A 12616-nucleotide genomic window follows, 5' to 3' on the forward strand; every position below is an offset into this window, starting at 1 on the left:
GAACAAGATAATTTCTGGTATTTATAGGTTCTATGAATAAAACAAAACAGGAAAATGTGAACGATCACGGCAGATAATTTAGAATGAGAAACCAGGGACCTTTTAGGGAGGTAACACTTAAGATGAGAACTGAACAAAGAGAAGGAGCCAGTCAGGCAAATTTTAAGGAGGGAAAATAGCAAGTTCAAATGACCTAAAATGGAAATAAAACTGGCCTTTTCCAGCTCAAAAAGATAACTAGTGTGGCGATTACCTATGGTGTTTCCCAAAAAATAAGACCTACCCTGAAAATAAGCCCCCTTAAGATCATCAGTACGGTATGACGATGTTCCAGAAGAAGATGCCATGACTGTATTTGAATAAATGTAGATTGTTGTACATGAAAAAATAAGACATCCCCTGAAAATATACCCTAATGCGTCTTTTGGAGCAAAAATTAATATAAGACCCAGTCTTATTCTCGGGAAAACATGGTAGTGAGCCAAAAGGAAAGTGCTAAGAGACAAGATTAGAAAGGTGTAGAGTGTACACAGCACATAGAGTCTCTTAAGACATTCAAATTCATTCAGACCTTATCTAAAATTGTGTACATATAGCTGAAATCTACATAGGTCATCTTTGACAGCCGTATATGGGGATTTTGTTTGTCAGTAGAACGCTTTGCCTTTGAAAATCCACCATAAGCATACAAGAAGTATGGACTGTTAAGTGATTCCATACTAACTTCTAAATGAGTAAGAATCCAGAAATATTTGGAAAGGCAGAATATTTTCATAAAGGTTTACCATCCTAGTTAAAATCCTTTAAATATTTTCTAGACTCTCCCCAGCCAGCTATCTTGGTTTTAGCATATTCATGTATGGATGAAAGAACAATAACAACAAGAAAAAGTACAGAACTAGTCAAGAAAGTGGGTTTTTCTTGTTTTTGTTTGTTTGTTTGTTTGTTTTTCTCCTGAACTTATTCAAACCAGTCTAGGTAAAAAGCTATACTATTCATTGAAATTAAAAGAATGGTTACTGAGGGGCAGCCAGTTAGCTCAATTGGTTAGAGCGCGGTGCTCTAAACAAGCATGTTGCTGGTTCTGTCCCCACGTGGGCCACTGGGAGCTGTGCCTTCCACAACTAGATTGAAACAACTACTCGACTTGGAGCTGATGTCCTGGAAAAACACACTTAAAATAAGTAAAAGTTTTTTTGTTTTTTTTTTTTTAAAGATGACTGGTCACTGAAATAGGACTGTTCTGGTAAATTAGTGTTCAAGCATATTAAAGATTATCACATGTGGAAAAAAATAAGGATGACTAAAAATTTGCAAGTAAAGTCCAATGACTACTAAAAATCAAGTAATTCTAAATTGGAGAAAACGCTTTGCTATAGATAACAAAAGAATTTATTCTAAATTGACTATATAAATTATATCATTTACATATGATGAGAACTGAATGAATTAGTATAAATTGTTATGCTTTAGCTAAAAAGGGTTGACAAGTTTGAGATTTAAAGTAAACACTGCAAACCTAAAATTGACAGCAGAAGGAGAATAAAATAATTTTTTGAGTCTGTTTGCACAATAGAAAAAACATGTCCTAAATACACAGAACTGAATAATATAGGAAATAAATTATCATGGAAACAAATTAGGATAAACTAGTTTGTAGCGTTCTTGCTACTTTAGATGCAATGTTTTGGTGGTATGATGGATTCCCTCACAAAGTAAACTTAGGACTATATCTTAAAATAATAATCCAATTGGTCAATAACACGAATGTGTATTAGCAATAAAATTTAAAAACACAAAAAAAGTTATATTAGTTTGGTGCAAAAGTAATTGCGGTTTTTGCAATTATTTTTAACCTTTTAAACTGCAATTACTTTTGCACCAACCTAATACTTGTTTAACTAATTCACACTAAATAGGTGCTCAACAAAATCTACAGTATACTGTAAAGAAAAATGGTTACAACTTGTGCATCTCAAATTCCTTCTTAGTAAAAATTCATAAAACTATGTTTAACTTCCAAAACCATCTGGTTGGAGAAGCAAAATATGAAGAAAGCAACAAGAAGATCTGGCATATATACATAATGGAATACTATTCTGCCATAAGAAAAGAAGAAATAGTGCCATATGAAACAACATGGATGGATCATGAGATTATTATGCTAAGCAAAATAAGTCAGACAGAAAAAGTAGAGAACCATATGATTTCACTCATACATGGGCTATAAAACTGAAATCAACAAAGGAACAAGGTAAACAAACAAAGAAACAAAAACTTATAGACATAGACTATAGTTTAGTGATTACCGAGGGTAAGGGGGGAGGAGAGTGGTATATGAGGGTAAAGGGGATCAAATATATGGTGATGGAAGGAAAACTGACTGTAGAACTCGCACACAATGTGATATATAGATGATGTATTAGAGAATTGTACACTTGACTAATCATTGTACATTTTTACAACTTTGTACAATTGTACAACTTTACTAATCATTGTCATTCCAATAAACTTTAATTTTAAAAGAAAGAAAGAAACAGGAAAAAAGCGAAGGAAATGGAATGGAATAAATAACTTCTTGGGGGACGTCAATGTCTAACAGTACAGAAGAAACAAACATAATACTTAGTAAAATATTAAAAAAAAATTCTAATGCACTGATGAGTGGAAACAACCCAATTTCAGAGAGGCCAAAAACAAAATTAAAGCAGAAATTAGTAGATAGTCAAGCACCAAAGTTTGCTTTCATCCAGAGGGTTTCTAACAAGTTTGTTCTAACATTCTTCTTTGACAGATGTCCAGAGCTCAGAGGACAGGGCTTCTCTGCACAAATATAGAACCACAGAGTCGAACAATAAACGATCTTGCCACACAAAAAAAGATAATAGAAAACTTGCCTGTTTTGAATCTGTCACTGAGTTGAGGGAAAATAAATAAATAAGCTCTCCTAAGACTGCATCACCACAAGCCGGACCTCATAGGGAGTCACAGTCTAAATTTACACTATTGTGTCATAAAAAGCAACTAGCCAAAGATTTAATTTAAAGTGTTAGTGTGTGGTGGTGCTCCCTGGTGTCTGAAATAACAAATGGAAGCTTTCTCTACAGGAAAACTCCTCCAACCCAGACCTCAAATAATTCCTACATGTAAAGTTTTAAGTAAAACGAGCAGCTCTAGGTTGAAAACAAAGAAACAGGCACCATTAATGAGAGTCAGAGGGGAGAAAAAGACAGAATTAGATCCACAAATATTTCACTTATTGGAACCGTCTCCACATGATGATAAATGTAGTCAAAAAATACAATAAAATTTTAAAATATGACAGGAGTAAGAGACTCATGTAAAATAGAATTTCTATAAGTAATATGTAATAATTGAAATTAATGTTCAATAGATGACTAAACAGATTATTAGAATTGATCAACTGGGAAGCAGTTTCAAAGAATTCATTCTAGTTAAAACAGAAAAAAAGGATATATGAAATAAAGAAAACAGTTAAGATATCCCAAGGTAGCATACAAAGATCTAACACCCACACAACGGAATTTCCAGAATACAGTAGAGCAAATGAAGAGACAATATTCTAAGAGGTAACAGAAATTTCCAAAACTGTTGAAAGATGTGAATCTTAAACTCTAGAAATATAAATAGAGAACAATATAAATAAATAATTCATCCACAGATACATATGGTACATTTATGAAATATGAAAGATAATGACAAGATCTTAAAGCAGAAAAAAGGAAAAGATCATGTAGGGCTGTATGGCAGTTAGAATGAAGACTGACTTCTAAATAAAAATGAAGGCAGCATGAAATAATATCTTCTAAATACTGAGAAAAAAACGAATAAAAATAGAATCATGTACTCAATTCAATTGTCCAAAACCAAAGGTGAATCAATGAAATTTCAGACAAAAGCCAAAATGGATTTTACCACAAATATATACTAACTAAAATAATCACAGATGTACTTAAAACTGAAAGAAATTAATACTAATTGGGAGCTCTGAAATGCAATAAGAAATGATGAGAAATGTGTTGGGTTAATATTTTGTTAATTCTGCAAGATGGAAAGAAAATAGAGGAAAAAATAGCATTGACACTGCAAGCGAGTGATGGCCATTAAAATGCCTTTAGATCTTACATAGGTCAAAAAGATTTATTATTAATCTTAGATTTTGTTAATTAGGAACGGTAAAGCATGAAACTAACTACTAGAAGAATGGAAATTGAGTGTGAAACTTCCAAATAACCAGAAGAAAACAATGGAATGAAAAAGAAAACTATAAAATAAAGCAATAGAAAGAAAAAAGGAAGGGTGGAAGGAAGGAAGGAAGGAAAGAAGGAAGGAAAGAAAGAAAGAAGGAAGGAAAGAAGGAAAGAGAAAAGAGAAGAAATAGGAAAAAAAGACTATGAAAAAAATACAGAAATAAATCCAAAGATTTCAGCAAAGTAAATAGAAATGGACAAAACAATCCCAGCTATATGTTGCTTACACAAGACACATTTAAAACATAACATCAAATGGTTGGAAGTAAAGATACAGAATAAGAATATATCAAGCCAAACACAGACCACAAGAAAATTGGTATAGCTCTATTACTAGTAAACCAAAGAAACTTTAAGGGATGGAAAGCACTGTTAGAGATAAAGTAGACAATGTAAGGATAAAATTTCCCATTAACTAGAAAAATATAACAATCTTGAACATGTGTATACCCTAGTAACACAACCTTATAACATCAAGCAAAAGTTAATGAAAGTATATGGTAACACTGAAAAATATCCAAGGTGCCTTAGAAATTTAAATATCAGGTGGACAAGAATTGCTAAAGCTATGAAAAATTCAGACAACATGATGAACACGTATATATATACATATATACATATATATATATATATATATACATATACATATACATACATTGAACAACACAACTAACACTAACAATATTTTTCACATGGAACATTTACACACACAAGGAAAAACACCAATATTCTCAATAAGTTTTGAAGTATTGGTATCGTAGAGCATATGCCATATGCTATAATCACAAAGTAATAAACTTAGAAATCAATAACAAAACAACAAAAAGATAATTGGCAAAAACTATCACTTATGTATTATATATTGTTGGAAATTTTAAAACACTACAAAATTAGTCATTGGTCAAAGAACTTATTAAAGATGTTAGATGATATTATATTTTAAAAACTTAAGGTAACACTAGATGTCAAAACTAGGCAGATGCAACCAACAATGGTATATTCAAAAAGTTGGAAAAAGTTCAAAATTAATGAGCTCAGCGTCGACTTATAAGAAGTTAGGATAAGAACAACAGACTAAGTGTAAAGAAAATAGAAGGCAGGAAAGAGACAGAAAGAATGAAGAGTAGAAATTGACAAAATTGAAAACAAACATGGCTGAAAATATCAAAGAAGCAACAAAAAATCTTAGCAACTAGGAATAGAAGGGATTTTTTTTCTTACATGTCTTTTCTTCCTTATATGTCTTCCCCCCCAGATTTACATATTGAGGAATAATTGACAAATAAAATTGTATATATTTCAAGTACACAACATGATGTACATATACATGACTTGATATGTATAGCATTACAGATAAAGTTTACCATTTTCATACCCTATGACCCAGTAACTTTTCTCTAAGGAATTGTTTGCATATATGCATCAGGGGACATGCATGAGGAATGATCTTGGTTGTTTGTAATAAAAAAAAGACCAGAAGCAAACCAAGTTTCAATCAAAAACAGAATAAATGGAATGAAATGAAGTATATTTATTTCATTCAATACTGAAAATGAATGAATCACAAGTGATAACTTCTGTATGAATTGACTTAAAAAACATATTTAGCAAATAAAAGTCACAAAAGAATACATATAGGATACCTCAGCTTTATACAGTTCAGCAATAAGCAAAACTAAAAATATATTGCTTATAGGTGTAGGCATACATGGTAAAACTATAAGAAAAAGCATCAGGGGACATGCATGAGGACATAATGGGGACATAATGATTAAACCAAAATTCAGGGTAGTGATTACTTTTGGGGGGTGCAGGTTGTGAAATCAATGAGTGACACACAAAGGAGAAGGTTCCTAAATTACCTACAGTGCTTTACTTCTGAGATGGAAAGTGCTTTACTTCTGAGATGGAAAGTGCTTTACTTCTGAGATGGAAAGTGGGTACATGGGTTTTCATTTTGGTATCAATGCATTACTCATCATTTATGTAGTACATAGTTCATAAGAAAAATATTTTAAGTTTCAGAGAGAAATGAACACGAAGGACTCAACTATACTTCTTGATGACATGCCCTTTCTTCTTTAGACACCCCAGGAAATCTCAGTTATTTTACATCAATAGCTTTTGCCTGAAAGTACCAAGACTAGAAAGGAGATAATTGCCTCACCTTTACCTATGATTGGATGCTACAGCCTGCTAGGAAAACCCGTGTTCAGAGATGGCAAGAAATGTCCTATTTTTCCAAGTTTTAACGCAAGAGAACGGTATTTACATGTCCCTGATTTTAGTCTACTTCTGTGTACATTTCAGGAAAAAAAAACCACTATTATCTTTTTTTAATCACAAAACATGGCTGTTGGTAAATTTACAGTTAACTAGATCTCTAATATCACAATGTTTTAACATGTCACTTTACTTCACACTGTAAAAGTTGCTGTTTCCTAAAGGAAAGAGACATGTTATGAGAAGGAAGAATAGAAAATCCCTTGTCACTTTCTTATACAAGGAAAGCAGCGTGTTTTCAGAAGACCCCAACAAACATTTTCTGGGTTCAACTAGCATTAGGTTGGTGCAAAAGTAACTGCAGTTTTTGCAATTGTTTTTAACTTTTTATTTATTTATTTTTATTTTATTTATTTTCTTAATATGGAACGTTTCATGAATTTGTGTGTCATCCTTGCACAGGGGCCATGTTAATCTTCTCTGCATCGGTCCAATTTTAATATATCTGCTGTCGAAGTGAGCACACAATTGGTTTTAACCTTTTAAACCACAGTTATTTTTGCACCAACCTAATAGTCCTGGGCCTGGGAAAAAACTCTGTGGTCAGAGTCTGAGATGAACTCCTAACTTTAATCCAGAAACTGGATGGATTTATCTCTTCCCAAAGTGCAGAAGTTTTGTGGGGAAGGCTTGGAAACTCAAACACAAGGCAGGATAAATACCATTAGGCAGGAACAAAGATACTAGTAAATAGATAAAATAACTAACATCCATCCACTTAGAGGGTTTCCATAGGTTTTCCCTTTCTCCTCACAGCCCACAGGAATAATTATATAATTAAATTATGATGTGTCCATAGAAGTTTTTAAAATGAGTTTGCTTCCAAAATTTAAATTCCTTTCATTGAAATGGTACAAAGACAGAAAGAAAATTCATAAATTGGATTTCTGGATCCTGAGTAACCCAAAGTTGATTATCTACCATTGCTAGTGAATAGACTTTTCTGAGAAATTCCATCAATATTTCTACCAAAAGAATGTCTTAAATTCTTTTGGGCAGCACTGGGCCAATTATCTCCAGGCACATTTTTCTCCCTGTGCCTGTCGTTTTGTGGAATTACATTAAATTTTGTTAAAAGCACTCCATAAATAGTTAATTAGGGCAAAAATAATTCATCATTCACTTAAGTGCCATAAAATATCAAATACAAAATTTAAGGGTGAAAAGGTAATTTCTGATTCACATATACTTCACGGCAGATAATAAGGCCTGTATCTTCGGCTCTACCATGGAAAAGGAAATATTCCACTTGATTATCTCATTTTGAAGAGCACATTGTAATATATGAGAGGTGATTCATTTCCTCCATCTTTCCTACAAACGAGAGAATACTCATCTTTGTCTACAAGTATATTCTTTTTCGAAAAATGTGCACCAATGCTGAGCACAGAATCAAGTCTGCCATGGGACAAGAATAGCTGTAGGGCAAAGAGCTGTCGTGTGGGGTAGTGTGCAAGTAAGAGGTCTTAAATTTCCATCTCAAATCACGGGGAAACTTGCCCTCCATATCCTGTAGCCTACCACTCTCATGAATTTCAGGACAGCTTCATGTCCTGGTCAAGAGCATGCGTCCCAACACCACTATGAGCTTGTCATGGAGGCCCCTCTTCTGTTATCACTGCACCGCACTCCACACTGACTCCACCATTCCAGAGAACCATGAATGAAGGGTCACTTTGCAGAGCAGACTTGTAGGGCTGGTTTAGGGTAACGAAGAAGGGTTAGGGCATGGTCAATACAGGCAGCAACTTAAAACAGAATATTGGATATGACTGTGTTAAAACTCCATCGACCATCCCCCTATGAGAAAGGCCACATTGGCTACAAACAACCCTGTCTTTCTTTTCTTTTTTTTTAATTAAAGTTTATTGGGATGACAATTGCTAACATAGTTACATAGATTTCAGGTGTACAATTCTGTAATACATCACCTATATATCACATTGTGTGTTCACCACCCAGAGTCAGTTTTCTCTTTCCATTATCAAATATTTGATCCCCATTATCCTCATCTACCACCCCCTGCCCCCTTACCCGCTGGTTAACAACTAAACCATTGTCTGTGTCTATGAGTTTTACAAACAACCCTTTTTTATGGAACCAGACATTCTGCTTTAGCCGGTTCCTCGATTTCTTCTTTTCACTGTAGACAACTTTGTGCAAGCTGCTCTCTGAATTTCCAAATGTCTTTTATCTTATATGAAGAACAACTCGTTACTTCCAAATTGTGTCCTGTTGTTCCAGAACATGAATTTGAAAGAGGAAGGATGCTATTGAAGGAGGCTGAGAGGATTAAGAATTCATATTTCAAACCAAAGTGGCTTCTTATGGTACACACCCTTGTTTTCCCCTGTCCAGCTTATATCCCCCATTCTTCTCATCATGGCACCTCAAATTTTGCTTCAGGAAGCTATCTCCCACACTTCTGCCACTGAATTTACGTTGGTGGGGTTGATCATCAAGGAGTTTTCTTTCCTAGGCCAAGGAGTGAGCATATGACTCATCCTTGGCTTTGAAATTACATTCTCTTAACACCTCTTCACCAGAATTTGAAACTTGAGCAGAGTGACACAAAGACCTCAAATGGCTGGCATTCATTGCCCTGATCGCATTCTGGAGACACTAGGTATCTTCAGAGAGGCTCTGGTCCGTATCCTTTCCAAAGCCAATGTCTCAGAATTGTCTTCAATTCTGTGAGCTACGCTGTGTTCTCAATAAACTCCTCTATTGCTTATGTCACACGCCTCCAGTTCCTACTGCTTATAATCAAATCTTCCTGGTATCATTGAGATATTTTTCCTAAGAGATCCATCTACTCATAAATTAATTGCTACTTCTGATACTTGAAAGGAATCAATGTAAATTGTCTTTTATTTGCCTTTGAAATACTTGTTTCATGAAATTTATTTTTAAAATAACTACTATATTTCCCCGAAAATAAGACCGTGTCTTATATTAAGTTTTGCTCCAAAAGATACATTAGGACTTATGTTCAGGGGATGTCATCCTGAAAAATCATGCTAGGGCTTATTTTCCCGTTAGGTATTATTTCCAGGGAAACACAGTATGAAAATTATTTTTCTGCTTAAGCTATCCTTGAAAATGTTTCTAAAGAGCTCTGAGGTATGTTCTCTTCTTAATTCTTATAATGCCGTGAACGAAGGCAGTGAGCCTGAACATTTTAAAGCTGGAACACTCCATCACTTTACCTTCTCAGATCATTGCATTTAAAAGGTCCATACAGATCATTTAATCCAAGCTCAGCAAACCAAATGAAAATTATTTCCATACCATTCTTAACAGACGGTCAATTGGTCACTTTTAAAACATTCATTAATTTCTTCAGTCAACCCATTCCATTTTTATGGGACCTTATCATGAGGACATTCATCCTTAGGTTAAGACAGAATTTGACTGTCCATCTTGTTCTCTTTCCCCATGTCTCTTTCCCCCTTCACACACATCCAGAAATTTCTGCCTATAGATTCTATTTCTGCATGAGCAATGACGTCCATCAGGCCATTTTTCAAAGACTTCAAGATGACTATCCAGTTTTATGGAACATACTCCTGCACTCCTAAAAGCATTCCATGCATAGGACTTAACCTTTTGAAATCTATAGGTCAAGCTGCTGTTTTGAAATTTTATGAAAAGTCCTTAAAATAAGTGGATATCCTCAATGTCAAAAGTCCAGGACTGAGGGGCGTCCGGTTAGCTCAGTTGGTTAGAGCATGGTGCTAATAACACCAATGTTGCCGGTTCAATCCCCACATGGGCCATTGGGAGCTGTGCCTTCCTTAAAAAAATTTTTTAAAAGTCCAAGACTGAGATTCTTAAAATTAAGCTCTGAGATAAACAAGATTGTATGTAAAATTATAGAGGTTCCTTTTTTAAAAAGAGTCCATTTCTATTGTCCTTAAGATAATTTGAAAACAAAGTATTGCTATAATTTCCAGTTGGCAAAAAAGTTATGTCTTTTATCCAGCAGGAGGTTAAAGATGGCTTATTTCAGCAGCAAAATCTGTATTGTTGGAAACTACTGGAACTTTCCTCCTTTTTAGGAATCCCTCTCGTAGGTGTTGATAGCAATCACAAAAACCACACAGCTTGGCAGAATCTGTGTATACTGAAAAAGTAAAAGGCTTTGAAGACTTGCTGGGATAAATTATTCATCAATAAAAATCACTTGTCTGATAATTCAAATCCCAAAATAGTTTTTCATTCTAGATAATTTTTTAAAAATAACTGTAATACGTATAAATCTGATTCCGAGTTAACTAAGAATTTCTAAAAATGTCTACTAGGTATGTGCGCTGACAAAGGTCTCTTATACATTATCTCAATACAAATTTTACCTATATTTTTAAAATAGAAACATTTTTATACTCAATTTTTGGAGTTTCATGGAAATGCTTGTACTTTTTCTAACCACACTATGTTACAATTTCCATCTGGCATATATGTTTACCTAATTTGAAAAAAATTTCTGAAAAGTAATATTTGCTTCTGAATAGGATACATTCTACAAATATAATTATCCCTAATATCAAAGTAGCATTATATGATGATTACAAGTGCATGGTTGAGAGTAAAAAGCTTAGTCTTCCATCCAGTCTCTAACATTTCTATTCTTCTCTGTACCTCAGTTTTCTCATCTGTACAAGCTCTGTAGGATTGTTGTGAAGTTGTTGTGAGTTAATTGACTGTAGAGGACTTAGAACAGTCCCTGACACATAATAAGTGATCAATAAAAACTGGTTTCATATCCATGTCTCAATGTTAAGAAAATTTTTTAATCCAAAAAGACAAATTCTTATTTTTATATTATTTCAATGTGGATATTACTAAAATCCTCATAAACGGAAGATAAAAGCCCCTAAATTCTACAAAAGACGTCTTTATATATTGTATCATAATTCATATAATCACATCAATTAATTTTATAAAACATTATTCACCTTGTCAATTTTGAAAACTATATTAATACTCAGTAATATTTATTATGCAAATGGCAAAAGTAAAACCCAACTTCTAATATTGATTACCATTTCTTGAACACCTTCTATAGTCTAGATAACTTATCAAGGGCTTAATATTTTAGTTCATTTAATCTTTCCATCAACATTATGAGATTTCTATTTCTATTTCCATTTAACAGATGAGGAAGTCAGTGGTTCAACAACAGAGCTAATAAATAAATAACACAGTCAGGACTTGAACCTGATCTATCTGATTCAGAGCTCATGTTATATCACTAAAAGGTATAAATCCAAAATATTTAATAGTCTGAACTTTATCATAGAGACACCAATATATTTTGAGGACATTAATCTACCAATAAACTTTCTTCAAGATTATCTTCCAAATAATACTTTCTCTGTATCAAATAAAAAATATATTTACAACATGTAAATACATATTATGTGTGTAACTTAACTATTTACATAAAACCTGCATTTTAAGTTGACGAGTTACCCAGTGAATTTTATGTATGTAACAGATATATTTGGTAATACCCATTAACCTAGTACCCAGGTCCTTGGGTACTACTTACTCTGTATTTTTCACAAAATACAATTTGTACATAGTTCTGAATTCAAAACTATGTATGTTCAAGGAAGAATTTCAAGAAGTTACTTCACATAGTAGGTAAAAGTAGTTTCTGATGAAAGCATTTGATGGAAATGTTTTTGTACTAGGATAAGGTCACTTAAAATTAAATCAATTCTCAATTTTTTTGTGTGTTCGCTCATTTATCTGGTCTTGAAAAATAACATGATCTTGAGTAATAATCTAAGAGTAAAGAAAGTATCACACAGTAATATCGGAGGCAATCAGATTCCAGGCCCATTTCCTGTTTAGAACAGCTAGAAATTAGAGCTTTAAAAAATAGCCTCGAAACGCAACCTCTGGCAAAAGTAGGCAAGATGAGATGAACAATTCGAATATCCATGGTTGGTTTAAAGTTACCTGCAATCTTGGGAGAAAGAATATTCTCATTGGCTGGTAAAGCCAAAATCAGGTGTCATAATGACAAGAGCAAGATTTTAAAAAGGTGAGGG

General features: G+C 33.5%; 1 protein-coding gene and 1 non-coding gene across 3 annotated transcripts in view; both read right to left on the bottom strand.

Moving 5' to 3' along the window:
• The window catches only part of KCNIP4 (potassium voltage-gated channel interacting protein 4), a 1022425-nt gene that overhangs the window by 922733 nt on the left and 87076 nt on the right, over nucleotides 1-12616 (bottom strand). The gene's annotated exons all lie outside the window — the stretch shown is intronic.
• LOC141570223 (U6 spliceosomal RNA) lies at nucleotides 6912-7018 on the bottom strand. Its single transcript, XR_012494234.1, has one exon. It is a non-coding gene; the product is annotated as a U6 spliceosomal RNA (small nuclear RNA).

The sequence above is a fragment of the Rhinolophus sinicus genome, linkage group LG02, assembly GCF_036562045.2.
Source record: "Rhinolophus sinicus isolate RSC01 linkage group LG02, ASM3656204v1, whole genome shotgun sequence".
Classification (NCBI taxonomy): domain Eukaryota; kingdom Metazoa; phylum Chordata; class Mammalia; order Chiroptera; family Rhinolophidae; genus Rhinolophus; species Rhinolophus sinicus.